A 17,276-nucleotide genomic window follows, 5' to 3' on the forward strand; every position below is an offset into this window, starting at 1 on the left:
ATCTCACAAATTTTATAAATTATTTATTGTTTGACAGAAATTCAAGTGTTTCTCAAATTAAGTATTTTTAGGAAATGATTGGGGATAAGGTATCAGTTTCACATTTTGTTTCATTTGTTAATATTTTATTATGAAAATTATAACACTCTCAATATTTTTTGATTTACGTATTAGATTACTCTCTAAATTATAAAAATTCCAAGAATGAAGTACCATCAAACGTTTCATCCACTATACAAATGTGGTCAAATAAGCCGTAGAATGTACTGCTAAACTAATATATGAAGATAGCTTATGCGTTTTATGGCCAATATATCATCACATAAACTATTCGCTAATGCTCAGCCAAATCCCTTTGAGTGACATGCATTATCCCTGAACTCAGTGTTGCCAATATAGAAATGAAACGTCATTTTCAACGTCAAATCAATACGCTAGTTAGTTTTCCATATTTTGTATGTACTGAGAGATAGATAGAAATACAGAAATAAATTTTTATCAAATAATAGGCCTCGCTAACACTGAGAAAATAATATAAATAAATATATTATACATACCTGTCGTTAAGAAATTATAGTAATCAATAAAAGATATACAATAATCAATATACATGTAAAAATAATTACAGAACGTTTTAATCACATATGTGTTCTATATTACTGAGAATTCTTGAAATAAATAAATAACAAGATTAAGGTTTATTTAGTATTTATAGTCCAGACATTTATAAATTGTATTTTAATTCACTTCAGAGCTCTTAAACGATCTTTAACATATAAATAATTTTAAATATAATTGTGATATTCCTCATATGTCATAATCTACCTTAATATAAAATCTTTAAGGCAGCAGGAGAAAACCAATAATAACTATACTTGGTTCCAACTAACATGTAGAAACTATGGACAATATCAAAACAACACAATTGTATAAGTAAAGTAAGATTAGCACCGGTATGAAACTCCCATATTAGGCCTATTCTGTCGTCACGCACTGTAAATGTAAGGTACAGTTCGAGGACTTTAGCTGTGCGCGTGACCTGGAGTGTGTGGTGATTGGCGGGAGGGGTAGCGGGGTAGCATTATGCACTGCGTCCCGAAAACATTTCCTTTGACTCATGGTTAAAACCCTCCTTTCAGGAATCGTATTGGCCCAAATAACTCATCGCACTCGCCACAATCAGTCTGTTTTTTGACAGTGCTGAGTGTAGCTTGTGCTTCGCTTTTACTGATAATGTCTGTTGAGTTAAAGTCAAAAGTCAAAAGCCTATTCATAGTCAGGCTCGCGAAATTGTGAGTAATGTTTATACATTTATGAAGGAAGAGGCAGACCATCAAACTGTTAAAATTCCGTTGTCAAAGGCTCACCAAAGAACTGCTGCAGCAACTGGAGTGTCAGAGCGAGTTGTGACTAAAATAAACAGTTAACTTAACAAGTTGAAGGTTGGTAACATGTGTGTGGCAAGTTTTAATACACCAAACAAAAACCGTCAACGACGTAGAATAGTTGACAATTTCCATGTTGAAGAACATCGAATACCGACTGCAAAACTTTTGAGGGAGGCGCTAAGGGACAAAATATATTTCCAGGTTTGTGAGAAAAGTTTTAGGTTGGTATTAAAGGACCTGGAATTTACTTGGAGAAGGACGGCAAACAATAGGAAATTATTAATTGAAAAGCCAGAAATCCGAGAGAAGAGGATAACATACTTGAGAGCGTTAAAAAATTACAGGGAGCAAGGACGCCCCATAATTTATTTAGACGAATCTTATATACTATCGTCTCACGTATCTAACCAAAATTGGTTAAATGGCTCAAATGAAGGATTTCCAAGGGCGAGAGACTAATAATTATATATGCGGATGGAGAGAAAGGGTTCTTGCCCAATGATTTTACATGTTGGAAAGCAAGCAACCATAGTGGAGACTACCATGACAATGTGAATGGGGACATTTTTATGAAGTGGATAAAGGAAAAAGTGTTACCGAATTTGGAACCAAACTCAGTACTGGTAGTCCATAACGCGACCTACCATAAGATACAAATTGATAAAGCTCCTACTTCAAAAAGTAGGAAGCAAGATATGAAGGTGTGGCTTTCAAAAAACGGAATACCATTCAGCGACGATATCCTTTTATCCTGAACTCTACAAACTTGTGCAGCTATATAAACCAAGGCATGTCCGGTAGGCCTTGGACGAAACTGTTCAACTACAGGGTCATGACATCTTACGACTTCCGCCTTACCACCCAGACCTCAATCCCATTGAGTTAATTTGGGCCGAAGTCAACATCATGTGGTTATGAGAAATACATCTTTCACTATGTATCAAGCTAAAGCTCTATGCGAAGACAAGATATCAAGTATGGGCGCAGAAGAGTGGTTAGTAAAGTGCAAGCACGTAGAGAAAATCGAAAGGGACTATGCAGCCGCAGAACCCCAGATTGACAATATTATAGAATCCCTTATTATATCAGTTGGTTCGGATACAGACAGCAGTGACAGTGACCCAGAAGAGGAGGACAACTTGAGTGGAATTGAAGAACTCCAATGAAAAAACAGTCATTGTAAGTAACATTTGTTATTAGAAAATTATATTCTAGCATTTAAATTAATTAAATATTATTGAAGTGATTGTATATTAAATAATAAGAGAATACCAAATAATAACAATAATAGAACTTATCCTTGTTTTTCAGTTGTTATATTGTTGTTTAACGTGTTTTTGAAAATAATGTATGTGTGAATAATAATCGGCAAATCGAAATCGTAAGTTTTAAAGTCGTTAAGAGATTCTTGCGCCTTCATCTCAGCGGCTAGCACATAAACGCAACCCGCCACACAGATAGCGTTCGTTTTTTGAAAGGGTAGTATTAGGGCTGCACGAGCACAGCTAAATTCCTCCAACTGTATTAGTTGCCGTTGCTGCCACCAGGTGACTGATGAAACTAGTTCATGCTGTATCCGCTAGGTAGCGCTGTTGCCGTAACTTGTTTTGTTAGCACACGTATGTAAAAATAAAATACACGAAATATATTTATATTAACAAAAACGTTTTGAAATAATGTTTTTAATAGTATGTATTATTTATTAACATAAAAATACATATAACACATGGTAACTGAAACGTTTTGTTGTTAAATCTCGATAATGGAAGAAATACAACGTAAATTCATATACGGACAGACCAGAAGGTTAACTTTTGTTGAAATCTAAGGTTCTTCACAATTATATTGTTTGGAAGCTTTTCACCACTCATTCTGACCCGAGTGCGGACTGAGAGCTACAAGTTAGTTCATGGTTATAGAATCGTTATTTTGTGTTATATGTATTGAAAGGTAATAATAGCAAATATTATTTTATTTTACTAAATAGTATTAGTAGACCTATATTTACTAGATCTGTATCTAGATCCAGGGATTTGGAGTTATTAAAGAGTCAAATTCAAGAATATAATCAATGAATACCGATAGTTCAATGCTGATTGCTGGAACTAATATTGTGGAAGGCTTGAGTCTGGTTTCGGAAATCAATTACAATCTCAAATCACTATATAATTCTGTTAACTATAACTTTTTACAAATACACTAATGTTAGTATTATTTATTTTCCCAGCCTCGTTACTTTTATTATTACAACGAATGTAATATAGTAATTCGACACCGGAAAACGGCGGTCTGAGGGCTTCGCCACTAAACCCCATTGTGGAGTTGGCCCCTCAATTGAATCGTATTAGGAATTTGTACTAATACCAGTGAAGATAGTAAAGGTTCAGTTTAGTTGCGATGTGCATGCCGAGTAGTATCTTGTAATGTTTTTTATGATCTAAAAAATTAATTGTAAAAGCTATGATTATACTCTTTTACGTTTATAGGCTAAAATATATATTTTTTCAGATTTGTTTACGTAAAGAACAATTCAATCAATTTAAATTGGATGTACCCACTGTTAAAAACACATAAACTTATTAACTTCGTGTACAATTTGGTCGAATTACACATTTCTGTATTATGTAGTAACCTTACAAAATTACCTAAAACCTAAAAATGTTTAAGTTTTCGTAGTCACGTAAATGTTGCTTTTTGTACAAAGTACAGAATTATTCCGGCCTATGTAATTACTCTCAGTTGCAGGGCTTTGTGGAAAGTTACACCACTGGTTCAATCATTGTCTCAGATTAACCTCATTGCACTTTAGGTTATAAACATTGCTACATTCTCGTTCCCAGATTACCTATGTTGCACATTGTCTTTATCCGCTGATTTAATCATATAACTGTAATTTATTGACACCTCTCAAACATTTCTGTGGTAATAATCATTATTTAAATTAATACGTGGGTGTAACAAATGGGGTTGCACAGTTTGTTTATTGATCTCCTATCTAACGGTCTAACAAGCGTTATAAAATTAACTCAACTTTTCATTTTGAATATTTCCTTCTGGTTCAATCAATAGTAGCTCCTCCGAATTATTCTACCACTTGTGTGTCACACAGATAGATTCAACGCACACTTAAAACAACAGTTCTAAGGTGACCGCTGAGGTCTCAGTTGTAGATCTCATCTTGTTTGTTAGTTGCCAGGCTCGACTGTGCAGTCAGTTGGTTCTACAGACAACCCACTCCCGGCAGTTCTCTTACAGTACTTCAGTGTTTGACTCCAAGTTGTATCATGAGCTCCATGTGTCTAAAACACATACAGTGTCATATAAACATGTTGATAAATAGGTAATACTACTAGTAGAGGAAATTTCCTTACACTAATGAAGTGGTATATACACCATTTAAACATTAATAATACGCTTTTATAAGACTAGACTAACCGAACTTAGCAAAAGCAAACTATATGTCTTTGTATGCATGAGAGCCCCCAGCACAGCACCCTGATCCAAGTTGTGGAGTCAACTTCGATTGTGGATGTTTCCAGCCCAGTGGTGATATTGGGAGACAGCAAGCCTTAACAATAACTTCAGGAACATCTACTGTATATAGACAACAAGTTAGCCCTCCACAGTAAAACCAGGACAGTCTCTTCATATCTAATATTCCATTAAGACATGATAAGTGTTTAGAACATTCAGCTGACAGAGAAAAGAACAGTCAATAACAAGATTTTTTAATTCATGACCAGGTTAAATAATTTATTTATTATTAAATCAACATTTATCTTCAAACCTCTCAATAATTATCTTCAAAATTCTCTTTTAGTGGAGCCGTATAAAATAGCCTTCGGAGGATGAAGAAGTCAATTGGAAAACTCTTGAGACGCAGAATAAAAACCTTCTTCAAGATGAACATACAGGTTCTACTAACCTTAAGCGTAATCTGAAATTAATAATAGCAAGTCCACAATAATTAAATCCTCTGATTTTAAAATTGACCATGTACCCAACAACAGTGGTATTCATATTATAGGGACAGGCATGTTTGAGGTGAAAAACAAGCTAAAACGTAACAGTGTCAATGTTTTGCACGTTGTTTACTTGCTGATCTACATAATAACAGTTGCTATTTACATGATCCATGACTGCTAGAATTGAGTTATTTTCAGAAAACACCATCTACGACATCAACTATAAAATTTGGTAAATAAGTATCTTTCTCTGCAAACATATGGCCAAGCACTATTTGTTTTGAACGTATATGTTTTCTCCACCTCTACCTAGTAGTTTAATCCTTTCAGCACCCTGAACGCAGAACAAAAAGTCTAAGGATCTCAAATCGCAGATTGACCTTGAGACTGTTTCACCTCCAGTTATGATAACATCAGTTGAACTTTCTTTATAGCAGCCGCAATAAAGGTGTTAACTGAGCATTTATAAGTGAGGAAAATTAACAGGATTATCGTCAACACATATCTATTTTTGATCATGTTTCTCATAATAACTTAATGGAGGTGGTAAATTTGAGTTAATTTAATTTCTCTTTTATATCTGGTTTTTTACTTTCCTTATTAAACACTGGTAAAATTAATATGATATTTAAAAGCAATGATCCATTACTCATAAAAAATTGCAGACCCATTTCAATTCTACTATCAATATTAAAAATATTTGAAAACATTTCTTACATTACGTTGTACAAATTCCTAGAAAATTACAAAAATACTTTAAATCATCTAGGTTTCAGATAAAATAAATTCATTTTCATAGTAATTAAATATTTTATTGACTCTACAGTAAGTTTTGTTAGTACAAAGAACAGAGAAAACATGACCACGTAGTGCATATACATTATGCTGTCAAACATATCTGTTGCTGTATATTAAAATATAAACCTCAATAGGCCATACTTTGTATTTTAAGCAGCAAACAATTTATGAGGAGTGTTTTAAAACCACATGCTTTACGTTTTCAAATTATAACCGATGGTACGTAGTCATGTTTAATAACAAATAAATACTTCAATGGTATTGCTATTTCTATGATTAGTTTAAAAAGATAACATAACAAATTAACATGCATTTTTTAAATTATAACTTTAATTTAAATTGACTATCCTTTATTAAAAAACACCAAACCTGGATAGAAATGAGAAATAGGAGATATCAGTTATATATCACAATTTATGATATTATTTTCAACACTACTTTTAAAAGTGTATTAGTTCGGTATTTATGTCAACAATTGTTTTAGTTGTTGTTGATTAAATCGTAATTATAGTACACGTCCATTGGTCAGATAAAATATTCTTCCAAAGTAATGAGCTTGATATGCCCATATTATCACATAGAGGTAAGTTCGGTTTAAGTTTCACTGGAATGTTTACGATATTGATCTTATAGTAAACAGTAGGCCTACATAATTTTTCATTATTATTATTGTTCTAAGAATTATTTTTATTATTGTTAATTTCTTAAAAATCAAGTTTATGTTCATAAATTTTCAATTACATGTCAGAAAAACATATTCATTTTATATTCACAAACTAGAATTTGATAATAACGAACATAATTAATTCTTAAATAACAACGATTTAGAACGTTAGGTTTGAACAATTTTGTAAATATCTAACCTCCTAATAATCATGGAATATTTGTAGATATGGTACTGAGGACTGAAATTCATATAAATTCATATACACTTTTTTAAACTTGAAATTTTGTGTTTTGTTTTCGTAGAATTATGTAAACAAAACTTACCCCACATTCGATAATGTCATGCATTTTTGTAAATAAAGAAAAATGTTTTATGAGTAGTATTATATTGATAAAATGTTTAATGCGTTAGGTTTGGTGATACACCAACCCTTGTAGCTATTTACAGTAGTTAAACCACGTTTAAATTCACATTTAAAATTTAAGGGTAACAAATTAATTTCCTATACTACAATATGAAATTCAACATTACGGTAGTTTATCGAACGTGTATATCTGTTGAAGCATATTTAAACTATAAACCTAAAAATTATGCAATAAGAGGTATTTTAAGCACAAACATTTTAAGATATTTAGGTGTTAAAACCATGTGTTTTACGTTTTTAAATTATGCCTTACATTTTATATAGTCATTATAAACTATAACGAATGTTTTTTAATTACATTGCTAGTTGTTTATTGATTAAAAGATATCTTACAAAGTCGGCCATTTTCAGTTAGATTACATCTTTAAACCCATATATATGCCCATTGGGTCATTAACGACCCAACTGCCAAATTTATTTTTATTTTACATGGATAGTGATACATCTTTACTAAAGTATGGTAGTTATGTTCCTAGACTTGTTGTTAGGTGGAATCACTGATTATAATTTCCTAAAACCTATTTTGACAGTTGGGATAATGTTATATTTTAGGATATGTCACTTCTGTTTGTGTTGCTGCATGAAAGAGCCTTACGAATATGTAAGTACACATATTACAGTTTAGTATTCTGAAACTAACCATGCATATATATATACTGTCCATAAGATCTAGTTTATATACATATACTTGTATTTTATGATACTAGGCTTATAGACCCTACCTAGGTTGTGAAATATTTAGTGGGTCGTTTTCGACCCAATGAGCACATGAGGCATCAAATATACATATTCACATCCCTTACATAAATTGTGGGTAGGACTATACTATGCCAAGATCTGCTGAGATATAATAGTATAATGTAAACAGTACATCAGAAACAAGCCAGTAATGTTTGGATTCAAGGCCTGGGTACTAGCAACTAAGCTTGGCTACTGTATTCATGCTGGCATATATCTTGGCAGAGATGAGCACTATGACGCGACTGTAGGAATAGGAGGGAGCGTAGTCATGAAATTGGTAAATGTGTTTAGGAGATGCTATCCGGATACACCATTTTCAGTTTAGTGTGATATTTTTTCACATCTCCAGCTTTACTAAGAAAGCTCAAAGAGTCTGGAATTTCGGCGACAGTCCCACTGTTAGAGTTGACAGGACAGATAATGCCCCACTTCTTGACAAACAATCTCTAAATACAAAGCCAAGGAGCACTTATGAGTCGTGCGTAGACAAAGAAAAGAAAATGTGTGTTGTCCGCTGGAGTGACAACGCTATTGTAACACTAATGTCAACAGAGTACGGAGTCGCTCCTTTGAAAGATGCACAGCGCTACTCAAGGAGTGAACACAAGAAGATCGACATTCCACAGCCTAATGTCATCCATCATTATAACAAGTATATGGGTGACGTAGATCAGTTGGACGCGAATTTTGCATCATATCGGATCGGGATGAGAGGCAAAAAGTGGTATATGCCCATAATCATGTGGCTTTTTGGCGTAGTGCTAAATAATTTTTTGGCTCAAAGTTGCAATAGCAAATACGGTACTAAGATTGACTTGTTGCTTTTTTGACCTTCTGTGGCCACAACTCTACTGATGCAATACGGGGAAGCAAAAAGCACTCCTGGCCCCAGAAGATCCGTAGTGCCAAGACACGTGCCAGACTTTGTACGTCTGAAAAACAATGAGCACATAACCCTTACTCAGCAGAGCAGCAGAAAGTGCCATGTGTGCAAGAATAAGTCAACAAAAGTTTGCATAAAATGTGGAGTTCCACTTCACGACAAGTGCTTTCAAGAGTTTCACTCCTAAGGAAAACTAGAAAAGTGTCAAAAGTCCTATATAGTAATCAATAAATTGTATTAAAAAATGCTTATTGCAGTATAATAGTATTTTTTAAAGAAGCAGGAGGTGTATTTTAAATGTAAGAACTATGTGGTAGTTTTTAAAAACTATGGTATTGTCACATTAAAAAATATTCAAAAGCATTGTTTTTTCCTTATTTGACATCCCAAGTGCCCATCGCGTCGTAAATGACCCATGCAAAAAAATACAAGTAAGGAGTTTAAAAAATGTAAAACATTATTTTATATGTTCATTGGTATATATAAATAATAATATCCTTGAATTGGTACATTTCTAATGAAAAAAAGTTCTGGGCATATATGGGTTAAGTCATGAGCTGCGATTCAACATTCAGGTAGGAATGACTGAATGCAGCAATCACATAAATTGAAAATTGAAGTGGACGTAATTTATTTATTATATTATTTTCTATTACAAAATATAATCATATAACTGGTACTATTTATCAAGGTAAAAGGAATATTTAAAGTTAAATGTTGTTATTTAACTTGGTCAATGATTATTTCTATACTAAAAACTTAGAATGACACAAAGCATGTAGCACTGTTGAAAAATAAAATGTATTTATTAAGGCCATTTCTCAGCTAGACAGTTTTTTTATTTTTAGAAAAACTCATGTCTTATTAATAACTTACAGATTTACCATAAAACTACAAGAAATAAATTAGCACAGACAAATTAAAGATAAAATCAAGATTTAAACATTTTTAAGGTACATTACATCCTAAAATGGCGTTCCAACTTTAGTTTGAAGGCTTGAAGAGTTACAATAACTTACAGACAATCAAGGAGGCTGTTGTAGGTTCATTACAAGACCAAAATAAAACAAACTACTCCTTCCGGAGTCCCGTGTAGGCCTAAGCCAGGGAAAGTTTAACTTCCTTGTCATTCTACTATACAATGTTAGACAGCAAGGTTTCGCTTAAAATGTATTGACAATTTCAAGTCGAGAGCTTATTTCGTTACTTAATTAATAATGATACAAAAGACAGACAAGACAACAGAGAAGTAACATGCACCATTATCGACCTGTGCCTTATCTATATACATCCTTTTTAACTCTTTAGTTGTGTAAATATAATTAGATGTTTTATAATGTGATTTATTTAAAGTGAGAGCTTATTTTAAGTTTTTAATTACACAAAAACTGTGTTAACGTAGCAAATATACAAAAAGGAAGTTTCAATTACTAATGAAGTAAAATTGTATCTTTATGACCTTAAAGTATATCCTAGTGTAACTATTAAAATCAGCAATTCGTATTGTAATTTTAAATGCGTTTCAAATAACCATAATAAGTTTGTTTGTATAGGGTTTAAATAAATTATTTGTAATTGTCAATAAATTTAGTTATAACAATAGTTCATAAACTGTTTTGTAGGAAAATACCATGATTTACAATGTTACCAATACGGAAATAATGATGGTAAGCCTTCTACCTATCAAAGTTGGGCTATTCGATAAATCGGTATTACTTTGTACTCAGTACCTCAGAATAACGTTATCAAAAATAGCGAGAACAAGGATGTATTGGTTAGCCCATCTGTAAACAACATATATTAATCGTTATTAGCTGCAATCAACATTTAGGTTAGAACGACTGAATTGCAGCTTCCAACATTTAAAACATGTTCACCAGTGAAACCATCCAATTCAGTTTACGTGTATAGGGTTTATCAAAGAACTACAGTTAAATCGATAACTTAGGATGTAAAATATAACAAAAAATGTCTTTGTCTGTTTAAAATTTATCTATAAAGTTTTTTAGCATTTGAAATAAAATTTAAAATTGTATTTTAGCCATATTTAAATCAAGCTATTATAAATTTTATTTTTAATTTAATTTTTTTTAATGTGTATTTTGAGGCAAGAAAGTACACCATTAGCACTACCTCTGAAAAGTAATGTGAACTAACTCAGTCTATAACCTGGTGGACAAGAGCAGAACTAGTTTACTGTTCCCCTGGTGGCCAACAGTTAAACTACCACAATGGAAATTAAAGCCTAATTTGGTAAATTATACATGGTGAAATATATAGTTGTATTTAGCATAATCAAATAAAAGTCTGTAATCATTGCCATCTTTCTTATTAACATATTTTCAGATTGAATGCTACGAGTGTTTAATCAATTAAAGGTAGCGGAGAACAAGTTATTAGCTGCAATTCAACATTAAGATATAATTCCTGAATTGCAGCATTCAAATAATAGATACTCCTACACGTCTAGTCAATCATGGTGTGCTGTCTGTGGGTTATAAAGGAACTACGGTTAAACCTGCAAGTGGGAATAAAAAAAGAAGATTGATTCTTATTCTATGTTTTTAATTTTAGTGTGAAAAAAACAGAACATTTAATAGTAAATACTAATGTACTGATACAAAATCATTTACTTTAAACTAACATGGTTTTGTCATTTTAATTTCAATTCTAATAATTAATTACTACGAGGAAAAGAAACTACAACATCCACGCTGCCTATCAATTTCAGTGCCAACTATCTCAGCCTGTAACCTGGTGGACAAACGCTGAACTAGTTTTACAATTCCCCTGGTGGCCAACAATTTAACTAGCAGTATTGTTAACTATGGCCTGGTTTGACAATAAATATATATTGGAATTCTACACTGTCAAATTCAAGTGTTGTTCTATTTTTATCTTTCTCATGAACGTAAATTCATATTAAATGTGTAAAGTGTATAATTGATCTACAATTTGTCATAATGCAATGTTGAAGAGGTACGGTACTGTTTGGTTAGTTGTCTTCAATAATTTATATTTGTATTTTGTAATAGTCCTGCTCTATACTTATCAATTGCTTAATAAATTTAAAGTGAAAACCAAGATGATAGTGCTTGAATACAGGCTGCAGAAAATGCGGGGACTTTAACATTTGTATTTCACAATTAAGTAGTGTAGTTTTGAGTGAAATACAATACAAAATTAATTATATATTAAGACATTGTGACAGAAATATTACATTCATCGGTAAAACAATCACTACCCTGGACAATCAATTCCAAAATTCAGCTATCAGGGCCCGGCCCAGTTACATTATTTATGACAACTCACCCCTTATATGTTTGTTCTGCATTTATATATTCTGGTGACAACAAATAGACTACGTCATACAGTGTTAATTAGTACACAAAGTGAAGTATATCAGTGATAATCTGTGGCACGAAACGTCATGAACCTTAAAGTATGTTGTGTTTGATATAACATATTGAGTTGTATAGATTTTCCATTTCATTAAAACGGAGGAAGGTTGATTTTATTTATCACTTTTGAGTGCTGCATAATTTTATTGGTTGTAATTTTGTACTGTTTATTTACCCGTCTATGAAAAAATTAAAACTTAGATTTTAATAAGAAAAGTAAGTTTTACTACCTTCCTTCCCCATTTAAAATACAGAACAAAGTATTGTGATGGTAAAATTTAGTTCTAGTTATCAGTGAAAATATTTGGGCTTTTTACAACCACGTCTGTACTTGTGTGCATGCATGTCTGTGTTTGACAAAGCCGCATTTTAGAGACCATGTATTATAAGGATATAAACAAAAAACAAAGTACATGAGAATAGAAGTATATAGTTATAGAATTAAAATACATACTTCACACATTATACTAGTAAACGAACACATGTCATCATAAATACACGATGTTCTCATTGGAAAAATTTTTATTAAGTGGTACTATTCTCATTGTGAATAGCAAAAATTATGTTATATAATTTTTAAATAAAAACTTTTTCAAATAATATTTGTAATAGTATGTATTGTTTATTAACATAAAAATACATATAAAACATAATAGAAATACAACGTAAATTCATATACGGACTGACCAGAAGGTTAACATTTGTTGAAATCTAAGGTTCTTCACAATTTTATTGTTTGGAAGCTTTTCACCACTCATTCTGACCCGAGTGCGGACTGAGAGCTGCAAGTTAGTTTATGTTATAGAATCGTTATTTTGTGTTATATATATGTATTGAAAGGTAATAATAGCAAATATTATTTTATTTCACTAAATAGTATTAGTAGACCTATATTTACTAGATCTGTATCTAGATCCTGGGATTTGGAGTTATTAAAGAGTCAAATTCAAGAATATAATCAATTAATACCGATAGTTCAGTGCTGATTGCTGGAACTAATATTGTGGAAGGCTTGAGTCCGGCTTCGGGAATCAATTACAAACTCAAATCACTATATAATTCTGTTAACTATAACTTTTTACCAATACACTAATGTTAGTATTATTTATTTTCCCAGCCCCATTACCTTTATTATTACAACGAATGTAATGTAGTCAGTGGCGTCGGGCCGGGGGGGCACGGGGGGGCACGTGCTCCCCCCAACATTATGCAAAAAAAGAAAAAAATAATATAAATTATCTTTAAATTACGTATATGTATACACTAAAAGTTACGAATGAATAACTAATATAGATCCCCCGTTAGTCTATTTTTCTGTATGCATCTAATTTGATTCTGTGTGTGTAAAGTATGCGCGTGTTACAACTAAATTTACAAGTGCCGGTGAGCCGACTCTGGCCGGTTGCGCCCGAGCTGGAGCAGCCGATCGAATGCACCCGAGCCCAGCCGACGCCGGCCGAGGGCCTCCGAGCATTGACGACGCCTGGCGGAGGGATATCATACCAGCTCAGTGCGCGTGTGTTGTGTTGTGTAGGTGGTCGCCACGTTTTATTCGTTCAATAAGCTTATTGTTACTAGCTGAGCTGCTATTGTTTGTGTAATTTTTGCGGATGTTCGTTTGTTATCATGTCTAAGAAACAGTCCTCTGTACTAACATTCTTTAAAAAACTTGGAAATTCAAGTGAAAGTGTAAATGAAGATAGACATTTAGCGGGAAGTAGCACTGGAGGTAGCGTTGGTGATGAATCGCCATCTTGTTTACGCCCAGATCGTGATGCTACATTCCAGGGCGAAAGTAGAGATCCTTCATTGGGAGTACAAAGTGCAGATATTGCAAAAGGAGCATTTCAGCCTGTTGATTGTTTTAAGGTAAGCAAGATTCAATCCAAATCGAGGCAGTTCAAAGAATCCTGGTACAGTGAATTTAATTGGGTCGAATATAGCCCCATTAAAGACGCTGCATTTTGTTACCCATGCCGACTATTTTGTCAACATAAGTCTGGTCGCGGGGAGGAGTCATTCACTAAACTGGGCATGAACAATTGGAAGAAAGCTTTGGAAAAATTCAGGAAACATGAGAATAGTGAAATGCATCAAAAATCTAAACAGTTTCTCAATGAGTATAGAAAAGCAGGAAGCACGGTAGCAGATTCGTTGTCCTCGGCACATACTAAAATGGTTGAGATGAATAGGAGGTATTTAAAATTCATAATTGAAAACATCCTATTCCTTGGAAAACAGAATCTTGCCTTAAGAGGACATGATGAGAGTACTGCTTCATTTAACAGGGGGAACTTTATAGAACTGCTACAACTGAGATCTACTCAAATGGAGGAAGGAATCCAAACATTAATGAAATCCCCAGTCCATTCATACAAAAGTGCCCAGGTACAAAATGAGATAATAGATTGCATAAAAAGTGAAATGCTTCAACAAATTGTCCAAGAGGTGAGTGAGGCTTTGGCCTACTCAATTATTTGTGATGAAACTAAGGATATTTCAACCCGTGAACAGCTTAGCATTTGCATTCGATACATTACTAAAATAGATGGACACATTAAAATCAATGAAAGGTTTTTGGGCTTCGTTGATGTGTCAGACACTACTGGTGAAAATTTACATCACACTATTAAACAGTATCTGCAGCAGTTGGGTATAAGCTTAAATAAAATGCACGGCCAGGCATATGATGGAGCTAGTAACATGAGCGGCAAATTCAAAGGTGTTGCCTCAAGGTTCCAAGAAGAAGAGCCTAAAGCTTTGTACACACACTGCCATGCCCACTTGCTTGATCTGGCTGTTCAGAGATTTTGTGAAGAAATAAGACAGCTTCGGAATTGCTTATCCATAGTAAATCACCTGTATAACTTAATTAATGCATCAGCTAACAGGTTTTCAATATTTGAATCAATATGTAAGCAAAGCGGAGAAACAAAAATGAAAAGACTGGTGAGCTTGTCTCGAACTAGATGGACAGTTCGACACAAAGCAATCCATGTAATTCTAGAGCAGCTCCCTGAAGTGTACGAAACTTTGGAAGTTATTGCAAACGATGTATCAAATCGTAAAATTGCAGCCGAAGCTGATGGTCTAGCCAAACAAATCAGCACATTTGAATTTGTATTCAGTTTAAAACTATTGCACAGCGTTTTGAGTCAGACTGATATACTCTCCAAAGAACTGCAGAGTGAATCTCTTGACATTTCTAAGGTTTTTGCAAAAGTTGAATCAGTCATTGACTGTTTAAAACTGGACAGAAATGATGATGGCTTTATTCAGATGTGGAATGAGTCAGAAGAACAGTGTAACAAATATGGTATGAAAGGTTTGTCAGTTGAAAGGCCTTCACTACCACGCAAACGGAAGATTCCGAAAAAACTTGAAGCTAGTAGTAGCTCTTCAGATGCTGCATTTCATCAATCACCTGAACCTGAACCTGAACAGATGTTCAAGACTGGCATTTACTTTGCTGCTTTAGACACAGCAATTGTAAACCTGCAATCTCGTTTTTCCAAGAACGATTATGATAAAATCAACTGCATTGCCCAGTTACTATTTAATTGGACCGAAATTGACAACAACGCTGTTATGGCAATCCAAAAGTTTTATAACTTGTCTTTAAGTTTCTCTGTACATCTTAAGTTTTTTCACTGTTATGCAAAGAACAATTTTGTCAAAACAGACAAAGCAACCACAAGAATAACGTTCCAAGAGTTGGCTGATTTTTTTATTGAGAATGATCTTCAAGCCAGTGCAACCAGATGTTTGGCAGCTACTAGAAATATCACTTTCGTGGCCTATCACAACATCAAGCGCAGAAAGATCGTTTTCTACACTACGAAGGCTAAAGACATTTCTTCGAAGCACCATGACAGAAGACCGCTTAAGTGGGCTTGCCCTGATGTCTATTGAGCAAGAATTGACGTCTGAATACATGAAAGATAAAAAAACTAGATCTGTTAGTTGACAGATTTTCAAATCTAGCCGATAGGAGGCTAATGCTTCATTAGAAGTAACGAAAATTGGTTCGTTGAAAACCATTACTGTAGTTCTGTTCACCTTAAAACTTTGTCTTGTACACAAATTTGTTTTTGTGTTATAAATGTCCTTGCAGTTATGTCTAGAATAGAATAAACTTGTATAATTTGAAATTGAGTCTTTTTACAATCCATCAATATAGTAAAAATTGATTAAAACCAATGTTTAACAAAAATACACATATACTTTACTTTAGTTCTTAAGTGGTAGTTTTCAAAAAAGTTTCCACGGGACCACCCCCCCCCCCGGAGACCCCGTGCCCCCCCAAATTATTAGGTCACGCTACGCCTATGAATGTAGTAATTCGACACCGGAAAACGGCAGGCTGAGGGCTTCGCCACTAAACCCCATTGTGGAGTTGGCCCCTCAATTGGATCGTATTAAGAATTTGTACTAATACCAGTGAAGATAGTAAAGGTTCAGTTTAGTTGCGATGTGCATGCCGAGTAGTATCTTGTAATGTTTTTTATGATCTAAAAAATTAATTGTAAAAGCTATGATTATACTCTTTTACGTTTAAAGGCTAAAATATATATTTTTCAGATTTGTTTACGTAAAGAACAATTCAATACATTAAAATTGGATGTACCCACTGTTAAAACACATAAACTTATTAACTTCGTGTGAAATTTGGTCGAATTACACATTTCTTTATTATGTAGTAAACCTTACAAAATTACCTAAAACCTAAAAATGATTAAGTTTTCGTAGTCATGTAAATGTTGCTTTTTGTACAAAATACAGAATTATTCCGGCCTATGTAATTCCTCTCAGTTGCAGGGCTTTGTGGAAAGTTACACCATTGGTTCAATCATTGTCTCAGATTAACCTCATTGTATTTTAGGTTATAAACAGTGCTACATTCTCGTCCCAGATTACCTATGTTGCACATTGTCTTTATCCGCTGATTTAACCATATAACTGTAATTTATTGACACCTCCCAAACATTTCTGTGGTAATAATCATTATT

This window comes from Homalodisca vitripennis, chromosome 7, assembly GCF_021130785.1.
Source record: "Homalodisca vitripennis isolate AUS2020 chromosome 7, UT_GWSS_2.1, whole genome shotgun sequence".
NCBI lineage: Eukaryota > Metazoa > Arthropoda > Insecta > Hemiptera > Cicadellidae > Homalodisca > Homalodisca vitripennis.